Below are 13520 nucleotides of genomic sequence, written 5' to 3'. Positions count from 1 at the left end.
AGGGTACAATACATTTCAAAGGGTTATTTATAGTGGTAGAGGGGTTATTAGTAAAATCTGATATAATCAAATTGTCTCTCCAGGGATGAAGGATGCAAACTCTAGCACCACCTATTGGAGGTAGCAATCCTACAAGTCAAAAGTCGCCTTTTAACAAACCTTTTCATATGACTTAGGATTTATACCAGATCAGAATCCCAATTTGCAGACATGGTGTTTCGGGGTGATTGCCCCTCGTCAGTGTTTGCAGTGTTGTATGGGATATGATCTGGCGTATGAGAAGTTACCACGGGGAAGACTATTTTCCTTGCAGAGATCTGACAAACCAGTCTAGCTGCCAGTGAGGAGACTTATAGCTGCAATGCCTCTCTGTGAAATATTCAAATTGTCTCTCTAAGATGTAATGAGTTAATATAAAGTACAGTGCAAAAGTTTTAGGCTGGTAAGGGAAAAAATGCTGCTTTCAAAATTCTTAGTGTTCATACTTTATTTTTTTCAGTTAACAAAATGCAAAGTGAATTAACAAAAAAAAGACTAAATCAAATCAATATTTGCTGTAATGACCACAATGAATTAGGAAATATTTTTAAATTCAAAAGCCAGCTTTGACAAATTTTCCCCAAAATTATTTTTTGTAGCTAGTAAGATTGCTCCAAATATCGATATTACAAAGCCTCTAATTGCCCTGAAAATATGTGTTTAAAACTCTGAAGTCTCCTAGAACTTGTAAGATGCCTGTCAGACACATTTTGCATGGAAGATTTGTACCACAGAGGTATTTATCCTCTGTGATGTAAACCCGAAGCAAGCCCAATTACATATAGTACTGAGATTGTTAATAGGGAATGACAGAGCCAGGTTTATGATCAGTCAGAGAGATGGGTGGGTCTGGCTGCTTAACCCCACCCTGGGGCGTGGTATGCAGGACATAAAAAAAGTCCAGGTGGAAGCATTTGCTTTCTGTGTGTGGAGGTAAGAAGTCCTCCTGTGTCAGGCCTCAATACTTGGACTAGTATGCTGGTCCAATACTGAAGTGCCAATGTCTGGACTGTGTATTCCTGTTTCCCTGTCAAGAAAGGCTTTTTTATTTTCCTTGGATCTGGCTTCCTTTTTGGAGTTTTAATAAAGCAGCATGGACATTTTGTTTAAATTGGCTCCCATGCCTACCTCAAATGTCGCTGAGTGAGCCAAATTCCCTACAGTTGGTGCAAAAAGCATGAGCACAAATTCCAAGGGGCACATGCTACTGCTGCAGGGAAACCCCATGTCTTGGGTAAAAGTGGCAGCAGCCCTGAAAACAGACAACATGGAGGAGCTGATAAAGCAGCTGGGCCAGGCCATCATACAGCAACAGGCAACAGCAAGCACAGCAGGAAATTAATAAAGTGTTGATGCAACAGTTCCAGTTGCAGCAGCAGCAGGTACAGCAGATGACGCTTTTGACTGAGACACTCCATCACAGGAAAATCGCACCACCTGTACCACCCTGGAGCCAACGTGATAGTTCATACATGCGGAAGACGGTAAGGAAAGCCATGCAAAAGATGACACTGAGTGATGATTTTGCAGCAAACCTGATTGGTTTTTAAAAGGGTGGCAGAATAGGAGAATTTACTTTAGGAGCAGTGGCTGGAGGTGCTGGCACCATATTTGACAGCTGAACCACAAAAGGCCTTTTAAGCATTTGCTTTGCAGAACATAAAAGAGTATGCTAAGGGAAAAACAGAGATCTTGGTGTACCTAGGAGTAACTTTGACTCTGTCAAGGCCCAATGGGTGCATCACTGGGGCTATCTCGGTGACAAACCTCACCTGTCCCAAATGTTTGACTTACTACACCCAGTTCAGAAGAGGTTTCAATTGGAATCTTCCTTTCTAGTGCAGATGGTGGAAAGGGTCATCCTGTACATGCTTCTCCTTGTGCAAAGTGCGCTGTATTGTTGACCGATGCACAGTGACACCATCTGCAGCAAGATGATGCTGCAGGTCTTTGGAGGTGGTCTGTGGATTGTCCTTGACTGTTCTCACCATTCTTCTTCTCTGCCTTTCTGATATTTTTCTTGGCCTGTCACTTCTGGGCTGAACAAGAACTGTACCTGTGTTCTTCCATTTCCTTACTATGTTCCTCACAGTGGAAACAGACAGTTTAAATCTCTGAGACAACTTTTTGTATCCTTCCCCTGAACAACTATGTTGAATAATTTTTGTTTTCAGATCATTTGAGAGTTGTTTTGAGGAGCCCATGATGCCACTCTTCATAGGAGATTCAAATAGGAGAACTACTTGCAAGTGGCCACCTTAAATACCTTTTCTCAAGATTGGATTCACCTGCCTATGAAGTTTAAAGCTCAATGAGGTTACAAAACCAATTTAGTGCTGTAGTAAGTCAGTAAAAAGTAGTTAGGAGTGTTCAAAAAAAGAAATTGATAAAGGTGCCCATACTTATGCACCTGTAAAATTTAGTTTAAATGCGGATTGCACATTTTCTGTTAGTACAATAAACCTCATTTCAATTCAGAAATATTACTGAGTCCATCTTTTATTAGATATATGAAACTGAAATAGCTGTTGCAAAAAACAAAATTGTTATAAAGAAAAAAGGTTAACATTAATAGGGGTGCCCAAACTTTAACATATGACTGTATGTGTCACTTTTTTCAATAAATTAATTTTTGCACCATTGAACTCCTTTTTCTCCGGTTTTATAGCTTTGATTGAGTTGGCAGTAATGGTTGCAGTCACTTTGCTTTTCTGCCCATTACGTTAAATATGGTTGTCCTTTGGAGGTTTCTCTGTTTAACCCTTTGCATATAAGTAGTGGACATGTGGCGGTCGTGGCGTTCAGTGACATTTTGAGACTGTTGCAGGTTGAAGACATTGCTGCTGCATATAAATGCAGACACATGCAAATTCTTAATAACTCTGTGCTACTGGCACAAAATCCACATTTCAACATCTAAATCTTGATTATTAGGTCTGTGGTCCTGCCAGCGATGTAAATTTCAGCATCAAAATTCTGATATCTAAATCTGTGGTCCTGCAGTCTGCCCAAAATCGATAGGCTAGGATTTAAATATCAGCATCTAAATCTGGTGGATCGTGAGGGAGGTGCAGGCGGAGATGCTATAGTGGATTTAGGGATTTTGCAGGGAAATAAATTGGTGAATGAGGGTGTCTTTTGTCTTTATTTCTTTAAAAATGTTCTCTTTTTATGTCTTTCAGGTTTGTTTTTGGTGAATATCGTGGAACATTGCCATGGATTAAGGTGGGCCTTTACAAAAAAATAAATAAATAATTAATTAATTAAATAAATAGCTGTAGTGGGTGGTCAGGTTTGTTCTAGAACCTCTTTGTCATCCTCTCTGTTATCCCACTTCTCGCCCTGTGAGTCACCCTCCTCCTCTTCCTGCTCTGACAGCACAGTACAGTAAGTGTGCACCTCAGGTATCTGAGTTTCATCACGATCACCTCCATCCTCGGGGGTTAACATCTGGTGATGAGGGTCTGAATTCTGCTCAGACCCTACTTCATACTGCCCCAGATCCAAATCACAAAGATTTTTGTCATCGGTCCAGATGCTTTCCTCGTCTTGAGTTTATGAATTTTTGAAACAGACCTCTGATGCCCATGGAATAGAATGTGTGAATAGCTCTGCAGATTCACCCATCTGTGGTTTCCCACAGTCAGTTGCATGGTACGAGAGTTGTGATGCTGAGGAAAACAAGGGTAATTGGGCCCTCTGAGGTGCGATGTTACTGTACTGTGTGTGATGTTGAGGTGTATTAAGAGGTGGAGTGGCCTCTTGCTGCAGTGCTTGCCATCCACTGTAGCATATGGTCTTTCTGTGCCTCATCAACAAGTCTTACCGCTGTGCAGCTGTCAAAGAAAGGGAGTCAAGTAGCCTGTCCAGTAACAGAAGTTGGTAATCTTTGGATAGGGCGAGCCAGTGTTTGTTCAGTAGAGCTTTCAGTAACATTAGCACCTACCCCATGTATAATTCAAACACCAGGTCTATTTCCCTTTCCACACCGGCCTTGGTATTGCCCCACTCATGTTTGATGTACCGTTCCCCTCTTTTACTCAGCTGTTTCACAATCTTAGTCCCACAACAGTCATCACCTGTTACTAAATTAATCACTATTTGGAGGCTGAAATAGCAATTTGGGCCCGAAGAACAGATTTTGTGCTATTTAGAGGCTGAAAAAGAAATTTGGAGCTGGAGAACAGATTTTGCCCTTCTTTTTTGGGCCAAAATAGCAATTTAGAGCTGAGAAAAGATTTGACATTTAGACAACTATATGCTCTCCTTAACTTAATTTAAAAGCTGTAAATGCTGACCCAGATCCTGTCTCATGACTGGCCCATGTCTGACTGCTGTGCTAACACACTATTGGTACTCTGGGGCAATTGATGCTTTCCTGGTGTCTGCCCCTAATTTTGTGAAATGGGGATGTTGGTTCCTAGTTGGGTGTCCTTGTTGTGTGTTGTCTGTAGCAATAACAGTCTATGAAGCTAATATTAGTGCAACCTGAGTGTGGCTGAGCAGAAAAGCAGTTTGAGCTCTTGCATGAGGTTTAAGGAGTCCCAGCCCACCAGGTCTACACTTGTCACTCATCCACCTCAATAATTTTTATTGTAATTGTCTAGGAAGCTAATGGCTGTGCCACAACACTGTGGCGACAGTGTAAAATGGTTGAGCTGCTTTGGCAGCTTTCGGGACTCCCTAAACTTGTCTATGACTTTGTTTTTTCCTCCCATTGAATTCAATGGGGTTCGGATATGTGCATCAAACTGTTCGGCAAACACAGGTAATTTCGGTGAACATGAACCTAACCGAACCTTGGGAGGTTTGCTCATGTCTACTCAGTAGTTGCCTATCACAATTTGCCATTAAAAGGTAACAACCACTAAGGACTGTCAAATTTTAATATTTTTCTGTGTGAAAATCAAACTTTGTGTCAGTCTCAAAACTTTTCTTAAATTTGAGCTGCAGTATTAACATGCATTGCTGGATCCGTGATGATAAAATAGGGCAGAAAATCCTACTATATATAATGTAGATTAGTATAAAACTGTATTGTGATGTAAGTTAGATGTAGTAGAATGGCATTGGTCTGTCTTACCAATGTAATACAGATGTTTACATCCAATTCCGCTAGAAGCAAGCATATGTCATAATTAGGGATGATCGAATACTTTGATTATTCGGCTTCGCGAATATTTTCTGAATACCTTGCCGCTATTTGACTATTTGCGAATTTTCGATGCGCAATGTAAGTCTATGGGAAACCCGAATACCAACTATTCGGGCTTCCCATAGACTTACATTGCGCATCGAATAGTCGAATAGCGGCGAGGTATTCGGAAAATATTCACGAAGCTAAAAAATTGGAGTATTCGGTCATCCCTTGTCATCATTCCACTCCGTAACCCAGCTAGTCTTGTAAGACATTAGTCAGCAGTATACAGAGGCTGCATTTTCCACTTTAACATCAGATCTTACTCTTTACTTTTAAGAAACATGAACCTTCGCAGCAATTATCAGAGACAGTCATATTATGTCAGTACTTCTAGTGTCAACAGTGTAAAAGAGAAGAAAGAAGGCAAGAAAATATTGATTTTTTCCCTTTAAGTCACCACTGATAGATGTGTATAATACTATGTTTTACTAACTTTGTAACTTTGAAGAAACATTTCAGCTTCTCATTCCATTATCCTGTATGTCACATTACATCTTTAGTAGAGCTACATCTCCTTATCTCAGGTCATAGGTATCAAAGCTTTTACAAAAGAATTTCCCCTAAAGGATATGTTCACATTTTGGGAATGTTTGTTGCTCTGGAGAATCTGAAAATGTCTTGGATGACTAAAGTAAGAAATGTTTCATAGCTAAGAAAGATGAAATTGAAGATAATTTTACATAATACAAACGGTCTTACAATCATTCTGTAATAATAATAATGCTTCTATTATAATGCCATTTCTATAATAATAGCACTTCTGTTATAGAAACACTATTATTATAGATATGCTATTATAAAACAAGCACTGCTTCTCAGAGATGCTTCTGGAAAAAGTGCTAAATAAGCTAGCTTGAATTACAGAAAATTATTGTAAATTTTCTTTGCTAGGTAAGAGGAAAAAACTTCTCTCTTTCCTATAAAGTTTTCTACATCCAGTATAAATTTAAGAATCTATAAAAGAAAGTATAAGAACTAGGAGAAAAAGGCAGAAAAAAACATGAAGAAACAATGGTAATGAATTAAAAATTGTTATTGTTTGTTATATAATAATGTGCTGAATGGATTTATTTATATTTTTATATCTTTATTCTGTAGTTGTGTAGACGAAGAAAGACCACTGTGTAGCTGCCATCTTGACCGTGTTGACAGAACATGAAGTATGTATCCCCCTTATACTTATCCTCATTGTCTTCATTGATTACACTTACACAGGACATGGCTCATCTTGGTTAGGACTCAAGTTCCTCTTTTGGACATTTACTTTGCGACTTCCATCTTTTTGTGCAATAATTCAACTACCCTGTTTTTAAAGTGATGATTACATACATTATCTTACTGTCACAGTCGCCTCCCTGCTGTTTTGCGACTAGTGACAGCCTTAGGACTGGAGTCTCCAATCTCCATCTAGACTCCGCATTTAACCCCTTCACGACCGCGGGCAGTAAAATTACGTCCTATTTTAACATGACTTAACGACCAGGGACGTAATTTTACGGCCTAAACTTCATTTGATTGCCGTGGCCATAGCAACGGCTTTCAAATGATGACCCCTGCTGTTTCTTACAGCAGGGGACCTTTGCTTGACCCCAGGGGGGGTGGCATCGCCATCCCCTATCGAGGATCGATGTGATTGGCTGTTCAAATCTGAACCGCCAACCACATTGTTCGCACTAATTTTGGGAAAAATAATGCCAGAATTACTGCGATACTGTGAGATCCGGCTATGATCTGCTCTAGCAGCTTCAACAAATCATAGCTGGAGCTCTAAAATGTCGCCCAGCCCCTGCAGCACTGATTGGAGTGATCGTGCTATGACGCGCAATCGCTCCAATCAGTGTGCAGAGGGGCGGTCTGATCTGCCGGTGGCCGCCCTCCCCAGGCCTGTGCTGGCCTGCGAGCCCTTCCCCAACATGTCTGCAGCGTGTAGTGGCTGGTACTTGTGGTACCACGCCACCGCTGCTGCTGCCGCCGCCGTAGCTGAGGTCACCACATCTGCTGCACGTGAGTACTGTGCTTACCTTGCAGCCCATGCGCGCTCCCGTGGTGCCCTCTGCGCGCTCTCGTGATGGCCCGTGCCCCCCTGCGATCTGCCCCCCCCACGCCCCGATTTGCCCCCCCCGACATCCCGATCTGCTCCCCCCACGATCTGACTGCCTCCCCCGTTTTCTCTATTCTGCTTCTGCAGCTCCATCTTCCGTCTCCCCCTCTGCCCTCCCCCCTTCCCCCTCTGCTCTCCCCCCTCTCCCTCTGCTCTCCCCCCCTCTCCCCCTCTGCTCTCCCCCCCTCTGCTCTCTCCCCCTCTGCTCTCCCTCGACGTCCTCTTACTTGTCTTCACTGGGTCGTCCGAGGTCTTAATTGGCCCGATCACATCTGCCTCCATCGCTGGGTCCTTCCTGGGCATTCTGCTGATCTGCCCAACATCCTGCCTTCTGCTCCTGTAAAGCTGTCCATCTCTCTGCCATCTGTTCCTCCTGCAGCTCTTCTGGTCAGTGATCCTCTGGGTACTGTGAGTATAACTTTATTTTTTTTTCTGCATCCCCTGTCCATTTTTACACCTCATCCGTCCGTGCGTCCCGCCGAGCGCTGATCAGGGATGCACATAACGGATCGGCATCCCTGCTCAATTTTTGGCGTGACTTTTTCCGTATTCACGACGCTTTTTGTATCGCATCCGTCTGTGCGTCCCGCCAAGCGCTGATCAGGGATGCACATAACGTATCTGCATCCCTGCTCAATTTTTGGCGGGACTTTTTTCCGTATCCCTGACGTTTTTTCTATCGCATCCGTCCGTGCGTCCTGCAGCGGCCGATTAGTGCACCGCGTCTGTGCGTTTGAAAAGTCAAATGGCGTTCCTTCTCTTCTGAGCCCTGCCATGCGCCCAAACAATTGATTTCCACCACATATGAGGTATCTGCGTACTAAGGAAAAATTGCACAATACGTTTTATGGCGCAGTTTTTCCTGATACCGTTGTAAAAAAAAAAAACTACCAGATTGATGCAAAAAATTTGTGGTTAAAAAGAATAATAATAATTTTCACGGTTCAACGTTATCAACTTTTGTGGAGCCCCTGGGGGTACAAGGGGCTCACCAAATATCTAGATAAATTCCTTGAGAGGGTCTAGTTCCAAAATGGGGTAATTTGTGGGGGAGCTCTACTGTTTAGGCACCATAGGGGGTCTCCAAACGTGACATGGCGTCCGCTAATGATTCCAACCAATTTTGCTGTCAAATGGCGTTCCTTCTTTTCTGAGCCCCGCCATGCACCCAAACAATTACTTTCCACCACATATGCGGTATCGCCGTACTCACGTAAAAATGCACTATAAATTTCATGGTGAATTTTTTCCTGATACCCTTGTGAAAAAAAAACTACCTAGTTGAAGCAACCATTTTGTGTTAAAAGATTTTTTTCTTCTTTTCACGGTTCAACGTTATAAACTTCTGTGAAGCCCCCAGGGGTTCAAAGTGCACATCAAACATCTAGAAAAATTATTTGAGGGCTCTAGTTTCCAAAATGGGGTCACTTGTAGGGGAGCTCCCTTGTTTAGGCACCTCAGGGGGTCTTCAAACCCGACATGGCGTCCGCTAATGAGTGCTAATTTTGCACTCAAAAATTCAAATGGCGCTCCTTGCCTTCCGAGCCATGCCGTATGTCCAAACATTTGATTTCCACCATATATGAGGTATCTGCGTACTCAGGAGAAAATGTACAATACATTTTATGGTGCATTTTTTCCTGATACCCTTGTGAAAAAAAAGCTACCTAGTTGAAGCAACCGTTTTGTGGTAAAAAAAAATGTTTTTTCTTTTCACGGCTCAACGATATAAAGTTCTGTGAAGCCCCCAGGTGTTCAAAGTGCTCACCAAACATCTAGAAAAATTATTTGAGGGCTCTAGTTTCCAAAATGGGGTCACTTGTGGGGGAGCTCCATTGTTTAGGCACCTCAGGGGGTCTTCAAACCCGACATGGCATCCACTAATGAGTGCAGCTAATTTTGCGTTCAAAAATTCAAATGGCGCTCCTTGCCTTTCAACCTCTGCCATGCGCCCAAACAATTGATTTTTACCACATATGGGGTATAAGCGTACTCAGGAGAAAATGCACAATAAATTGTAGGGTGCACTTTCTCTTTTCTCCCTTGTAAAAATGAAAATTTTATGGCTAAAGTAACATTTTTGTGTTAAAAAGTAAAATTTTCATTTTTTTCTTCCACATTGCTTTGGTTCCTGTGAAGCACCTAAAGGGTTAATAAACTTCTTGGATGTGGTTTTGAGCAGTGTGAGGGGTGCAGTTTTTAGAATGGGGTCACTTTTGGGTATTTTCTGTCACCTAGGCCTCTCAAAGTCACTTCAAATGTGATGTGGTCCCTAAAAAAAAATCTTTTGTAAATTTTGTTGGAAAAATGAGAAATTGCCGATGACCTTTGACCCCTTCTAACTTCCTAACGAAAAAAAGTTTTGTTTCGAAAATTGCGCTGATGGAAAGTAGACAAGTGGGAAAGTTTATTTATTAACTATTTTGTGTGACATATCTCTCAGATTTATGGGCATAAATTTTGAAAGTTTGAAATTTGCAAAATTTTCATAATTTTTGCAAAATTTACTAAATTTTCACAAATAAACGCAAAAAATATCGGCCTAAATTTACCACTGACATGAAGTACAATATGTCACGAAAAAACAATCTCAGAATCGCCAGGATCCGTTGAAGCGTTCCAGAGTTATAACCTGTCAAAGTGACAGTGGTCAGAATTGCAAAAAATGGCCCGGTCATTAGGGTGTTTTAGTGGCCGGGGGTGAAGGGGTTAAACAAAGTTTCCTTTCCTTTGGTGTCTCATGAGTTTATGTCAGTTTTTGATGCTAGCAGGTCCTAGCAGTACAGGTTAGCTGTAGCTGCTTTGAGCCCACGCCCATTTAGGTTTAAATAGTGGCACTTTCCCAGCAGTCCTTGCTGTTGTTAGAATTCATTCTACTCTGGCCATCCTGGTGGAAGGAATAATAAGGAATAACGTTTGGAACACCATTCTAAGTCTGAACTGGGTGCAAAAACCTAAAAAAACATCACTATGGGGAGATAAGGTATGCACACCAGTGACTATGTAAGGGGAATACATGGAATAGCAGAAACTGCTGTGTGAATACTGACTTGAAAAATCCAATAGCTATATGTAAGAGTGAAAATGTGAAAAATGGAATCTGCATTACTGCCATGAACATATGAATGAAGAGAAATTTAGCTACTGAATTGATCAATGCAATAGAGCCCCAACACTACGCCAAAGTATTTCTCTACGTTGGGGTCCCTAGCTTATGTGTGTCCTCTCATGCAGTTAAAAAACTTACCGTGTATGGGAAGCGGAGACCCAGGCTATTTATGCGTATGATATGGATTGGCAATAGGTGTGGTTGGGGAGGGTTCACAAACGAAAAACTACTAACAATAAGGAATAACGTTTGGAACACCATTCTAAGTCTGAACTGGGTGCAAAAACCTAAAAAAACATCACTATGGGGAGATAAGGTATGCATACCAGTGACTATGTAAGGGGAATACATGGAATAGCAGAAACTGCTGTGTGAATACTGACTTGAAAAATCCAATAGCTATATGTAAGAGTGAAAATGTGAAAAATGGAATCTGCATTACTGCCATGAACATATGAATCAAGAGAAATTTAGCTACTGAATTGATCAATGCAATAGAGCCCCAACACGACGCCAAAGTATTTCTCTACGTTGGGGTCCCTAGCTTGTGTGTGTCCTCTCATGCAGTTAAAAAACTTTGCATTGATCAATTCATCAATTCATTCATCAATTATTCCTTATTTGTTAGTAGTTTTTCGTTTATGAACCCTCCCCAACCACACCTATTGCCAATCCATATCATACGCATAAATAGCCTGGGTCTCAGCTTCCCATACACGGTAAGTTTTTTAACTGCATGAGAGGACACACACAAGCTAGGGACCCCAACGTAGAGAAATACTTTGGCGTAGTGTTGGGGCTCTATTGCATTGAACAATTCAGTAGCTAAATTTCTCTTGATTCATATGTTCATGGCAGTAATGCAGATTCCATTTTTCACATTTTCACTCTTACATATAGCTATTGGATTTTTCAAGTCAGTATTCACACAGCAGTTTCTGCTATTCCATGTATACCCCTTACATAGTCACTGGTGTGCATACCTTATCTCCCCATAATCCTGGTGGAAGGAGCTGCTGAGAAATTGTCCTGTGCCCATCCATCTGTCATTTTGGAGTCTATCCACTGCCGTGAAGGTTGGTGTTTGTATCTTTCTGTTTATCCCCCTGTCCGTCTTACCTTACCTTGTGTCTTCTTAGTGCAGCGATGGTGTCTAGTGAACCTTATCTGCCCTTCACTAGCCAGGACATCTATAAGGTCTTCTCAGGGTCTCAGGTTCCTTTTTGGCGACACTTGCAGAGACTGTACAGGGACTGGCTAGGACAGCTGCAGGTTAGGATAGGAGGTGTCCCACCTATGCTTCTCACTAGTTCCAGGGCCCTCCGCTGTTATTGTGTCCCCAGTTTGCCCCTTGTTTGTAGTACGTCAAAGGCCCGTCGGTCTGAACGCGTGAGTCACGCGTTGCATACGGACATCTCCTACTCTGTGTGTGACACCTACTTGACTCTTACTTATATATTTGCATAGGAGGAGGCAGCACAGGGTGGGGAATAGAGCTGGAGTGACAGAGATTTTAGTTCTACAAATAGTTCTTCAGCCTCATTTGTACATGAATTCAAAAGCTGCTTTTCAGTAAAGGAGGAAAAGACTTGGCCTGTACAGTTATTGCTGTCTTAAAGATATAAAAGCACATATAAGTAATCAGGACTTTGACTTGACCATTCCAAAACTTTAATTTTATTTATCTTTAAACACTCTAGTGTAGAACTACTTGCGTGGCGGATGATTGTCTTCCTGCATTGCCCATATGCTCTTGAGATTTAGCTCATGAACAGTTATCTTGACATTTCCGTTAGAATTTGGTCCTAAAACCATGATACTACCATCACAGTGTTTCACAGATGGGAGGAGGATGTAATGATTTAATGCAATGTTTTTCTTACTTCAAAATTACATTTATATATGCGCTAGTAGAGTTCAATTTATTGTGCAATAATTCGAAAATATACAGTACATTCAATATAGACCTAAAAATATCCATAAAATGTACAATATTTATGATGTGAGATAGCGACTGGCTATATAGTGAATGGCCGGTATGTACTATATAAGTGGTGTGATCCTGGAAATTTGTGGTGGTACTTTTAGTGCCACAAATGTTTGCTATACTATTCACAGGGTCAGGATCACGGATGCCTGAGAGCTGGGTGGGACTGGCCATCCACATACCCTGCCCACAAGTGTGTCTGTGTCACATGATGCATGTAAAATGGAGTCTGTGTGTTTGACATCTTGAGAGACTGCAGTCAGCATGGATAGTGCTGGGCTGTAGGAAGGAGCCTCTGAGAGAGGTCCTGCACATACCCTGACAGGTGTCAGTGTATGGAGTCCTTGGTTACCCCTCTCCACCCACAGCGGTTTTTAATATTGCAATGAGATGACACACAGTTAGGGTCACAGTGCTAGGGACCCCAATATAGAGATATACCTTGACGAGGTTTTGGGGCTCAGTTACATTGATCAATACGATTGCTAAATATCTCCTTTTTCCTAATATTCATGGCAGGTATGCAATTCATTATTCACATGTTCAAGTTAGCAAGTAGCATTTTTCATTGTATTTTCCAATATTTTTCCATATGCTTGAGGCATTATACCATTATCTAAGTTTGATGTGCAGCCTTATCCTTGTATAGTATGTATTTTTTTGGTTTGCACTCAGAATATATATATTAGTGCTCACTTCAGTTATCCTATTCAGTTATATGTAGTTTTTTTTCTGAATGTGAACACAGCTCCGCCCTTTTCGGCCATGTTCTTTCCATCTCCTATATAAGACAGTCCTTGGTTACCCCTCTCCACCCACAGCAGTTTTTAATATTGCAATGACATGACACACAGTTAGGGTCACAGAGCTAGGGACCCCAATATAGAGATATACCTTGACGAGGTTTTGGGGCTCAGTTACATTGATAAATGCGATTGCTAAATATCTCCTTTTTCCTAATATTCATGGCAGGTATGCAATTCATTATTCACATGTTCAAATTAGCAAGTAGCATTTTTCATTGTATTTTCCAATATTTTTCCATATGCTTGAGGCATTATACCATTATCTAAGTTTGATGTGC

The 13520-nt window shown here is 41.5% G+C and overlaps 1 long non-coding RNA gene across 1 annotated transcript in view; it reads left to right on the top strand.

Moving 5' to 3' along the window:
• Positions 1 to 13520, top strand: part of LOC142295282 (uncharacterized) — a 346889-nt gene that overhangs the window by 321427 nt on the left and 11942 nt on the right. Inside the window, exons 3-4 of the long non-coding RNA XR_012751407.1 lie at positions 3222 to 3264; positions 6338 to 6399. This is a non-coding gene — a long non-coding RNA (uncharacterized LOC142295282). The remainder of the gene's footprint in view (positions 1 to 3221; positions 3265 to 6337; positions 6400 to 13520) is intronic.

This window comes from Anomaloglossus baeobatrachus, chromosome 3, assembly GCF_048569485.1.
Source record: "Anomaloglossus baeobatrachus isolate aAnoBae1 chromosome 3, aAnoBae1.hap1, whole genome shotgun sequence".
Taxonomy (NCBI): Eukaryota; Metazoa; Chordata; class Amphibia; order Anura; family Aromobatidae; genus Anomaloglossus; species Anomaloglossus baeobatrachus.
The sequence above is the reverse complement of the archived record's forward strand: the minus strand, read 5'-3'. Positions and strand labels throughout refer to the sequence as shown.